The 3,750-nt window shown below is 35.3% G+C and overlaps 1 pseudogene across 1 annotated transcript; it reads left to right on the forward strand.

Moving 5' to 3' along the window:
- Positions 1–2,170: 2,170 nt before the first annotated feature.
- On the forward strand, positions 2,171–3,288 carry LOC309792417 (WW domain-binding protein 4-like; annotated as a pseudogene). The gene has a single exon. The product of its transcript is annotated as a WW domain-binding protein 4-like (transcript).
- The last annotated feature ends 462 nt before the right edge of the window (positions 3,289–3,750 follow it).

Raw genomic sequence — 3,750 nt, forward strand, 5'->3', positions numbered from 1 at the left:
AAGCTGGCAGTTATTGATAACTTCTATTTTGGGTTGATTGCTACAGAGGTGGTTTGGCTTAATCCTGGACTGGTTGATGCAGATTGTGGATTAGCATTCTATTTTTATGTATGGTCTGGCTACTCTCCATTTCAGTCTCTCAGTTTGCACTCTGACAAATATCCAACAAATACTGCCCCAGTAGAATTTGAATTCATAATGGTTTGGAGCAGTGTCAGAAGAAATAAGCCAGTCTTACTTCTAAGAAAATGCAATCAATCTGATCGTCTCATTTTAGATACATTTTTTCTACCATAATAAGTTTCTTCTTTTTATTACTATACTTTCTGCTAACTGCTATATTAACTAAATTACTTTTAAGCATAAAATTTTAAACTCATAGAAATATATATATACACATAGGGCCAAAACAGCCCTATTTCATTTTAAAGCATGTATGCAAGTTGTGAAAATGTTTCAGACTATCAATTATCTTGTCTTTTTACCATTATCACAAAAAATTCTTAAGTGCTCAAGTATGACACCTCTTGATAGGAATACATTACAGGTGTACTTTTTAAATTCACTTGAATAAGGCTTTCAGTATCCCAGGCATTCATGTTAACACAGATATTCTAGTCTACTACTTAAGGTCGAATGGCCAAAGTTAGCTTCAGAGCAGTAAAAGCTACCACCACCCTAACAACAATTATTATTACCATTTATTGAGCCATTACTGTCTGCCAGGGTCTCTGTATATTCACATTTAAGTTTATTTAATCTTTGCAACACTTTCAATGTAATTTAAAATAGAAAGCTAAATTATATCGATTCATTTATCCATCAAAAAAAATTTTATTGAGTCTCCCCAAGGCCCAAGGATGATTGGCTAAAGTGGACGTTGAGTCAGGAGTCAAATCCAAACCCGCCTGCATCCACTTTCTGTGTTGTAATCCAAATGCACCCAGTTTTCCTTGTGAGCTGAGGCTTATTCACAGGAAATACATCGTTTGATAGGCTCTAAATTATGGACCAGAATGTCCCTGATAAGGTTTTCTACCACTAAAATTAAGTGCAAATGCCACATAAAAAGAAGAACCCAAGAAGTAGAAGTTTATACTTTGTCTTTAATATTTTCTTCTGAAGTAATATTTTATAATTTTTTTCCAATTAGCAAATAGTAATCATGACATACTGCTGGAGGATGTTAAGTGGATGTCTATATGAGATATGATAATAAACATAAAACAGGGAAAAATAGATTCCATGTGTTGGTTAATATATAGGTTGACTTGACTGGGCCATGGGATACTCAGACATTTAATCAAACATTATTCTGAGTGCTTCTGTGAGGGTGTCTATGGATGGGGTTTTAACTTTTTTTAGTTATGTTTATATAACTTTTTATATACCAAAAATAAATATAACTAAATATCATTTTAAGAGATGGGTACAAATGTTTATTATATTATTCTGTGTTTGAAATACATCTTATTTAATTGAGAAAGTACAATAAAGTTACCTGAAAGTCTAATAGAATTAAGGAAAAACTGTGTAAGATGAACACCTGCAAATGATTATATGAAACATGAAATGTTTAACCAGTTACAATGTATAATGGAAAAAAATCACTTAAAAAATAAATATAAAATTCCTAGGGATATTTTTAAAAGAAATGTGCATCACATGTGAGTCTTGATTGAAGAGACATAGAAATATGTACCTGAACAGGTAGAAAGAAAATTTTCAAATTCTAATTCTTCAATTAAGTAGTTTTAAGGAATTTCAAATAAATGTCAGTGGAAATTAATTTGATATCCTATTGTGAGACTGTAAATTCAATGAAATTGTAAATTGCTGAATAGCTAAGATACTTAAAAAGATGTAAGCAGAAGGAACTTGAAATTTCAATGATTAAAAGAATAGGTTATTTATGCAAAGATACTACTAAAACTTCAATGGATCATGATTCTGAAGAGATACAACAGTTTTCTTATTTATTAGAATTTCTATTTATAATTTTTATTTATATGAATTCAGTACACAGTTAGTTACCTTTTCATTACAAATATCTACCCAGGGAAGAAGGGAGATGTCTGAGCTCGCGGTGAGCTGGCGTCAACCTGCCCCGAGTAGGGAACGCATGTCTCAGCTGGGCCTGGGGGTGACCCACGGAGTGGCTGGTCCAGTCATGGAAAACTACTGGAAGTCACAACCAAAGAAATTCTGTGATTACTACAAGTGCTGGAGAGTGGACAATAGGCCTAGCATTGAATTTCATGCAAGAGGAAAGAATCATAAAGAAAATGTGGCCAAGAGGATCAGTGAGATTAAAGAGAAAAGCCTGGATAAGGCAAAGGAAGAAGAAAAGCTATCAAAGGAGTATGCTGCAATGGAGGCAGCTGCCCTGAAAGCATACCAAGAATATGGGAAAAGGCTTGGTTTAGAGTCAGAAATTTCAGAGCCAAGCATATCACCAGTAACCAGCACTATCCCACGCACCTCTGCATCAAATCAGCAGCAAGAAAAGGGGCCCTTCAAGGGGCAGATGGGTAGAAGGCATAACCTCTAAGGGTTACCATTACTATTTTGATCTCATCACAGGAGCATCTCAGTGGGAGAAACCTGAAGGATTTCAAGGAAACTTAAAAAAGACGGCAGTGAAGACTGTTTGGGTAAAAGGTTTAAGCAAAGATGGTTATACCTATTATTATAATACAGAAACAGGGCAATCCAGATGGGAAAAACCTGATGATTTCATTCCACACTCTGGCGATCTGCTTTCTAGTAAAGTCAATGAGAAGTCACTTGGCACCCTAGAAGAGTCCAAATCATCAGATTCACATAGTGATTCTGATGGGGAACAGGAAGCAGACAAAGGGAGGGAAAAAAGGAGAAGTCTCTACAGAAACACAAAAGCTAAAAATAAAGTTTAAGGAAAAAAATATAAATAGTGATAAAGGAACTGAAGCAGAAACACAGAAAGAAAAAAATACCCAAGGTAAGAATTCATCAGGTCCAAATGAAGAAAAACCCAAAGCTCATGAAAAATCAAACCCATATGGAGAATGGCAAGAAATTAAATAAGTTGAGTCCCATGAGGAGGTAGATTTGGAACTTCCAAGCACTGAAAATGAATATGTATCAACTTCAGAGGCTGATGCTGATGGGGAACCCAAAGTGGTTTTTAAAGAAAAAACAGACACTTTTCTTGGAGCTGTGGCAGATGGAGTGGCTCCAGTCTTCAAAAAGAGAAGAATTCAAAATGGAAAATCTAGAAATTTAAGGCAACGAGGTGATAATCAATAACTGTAAAAAAAGCTTTTTGTACCGGCTTTTTAGACAGAATGGAGACTATACATCATAAAAGCTCCTATGTGTTTGTTTTACAGTACTTAAATGCTAAAAGTTTAGATTTATTCTAAATGTATTTTATGTGAATTTAAAATAAATCTTTTTTTATGTGGAAAAAACCCCCAAATAGCTAGGGAATTAAGTCAATCAGTAAGTAGTGCATAGTCAATTAACTGAACTTTTAGGGGTAAAAGAAATCAGTTCTCCAGGGTCTCCATAAAACATTTGAATGCAGAATAGCTGGGTGCTGAATCCTCTTCCCTGAGCTGTTGCCATCACCACCATGTCAGGCTTCAGTCAAATACAGACAGTGCACTAAGGAAGTGGAGATTTGTGGCCACCTGCAGGAGAAATCCCTGTGCCACAGAAGCCCTGGAGGAACCAGGATCAACAACCAAAACTAGCAGCTACCCTTTC

This window comes from Mesoplodon mirus, assembly GCF_964341445.2.
Source record: "Mesoplodon mirus genome assembly, chromosome: 2".
Taxonomy (NCBI): Eukaryota; Metazoa; Chordata; class Mammalia; order Artiodactyla; family Ziphiidae; genus Mesoplodon; species Mesoplodon mirus.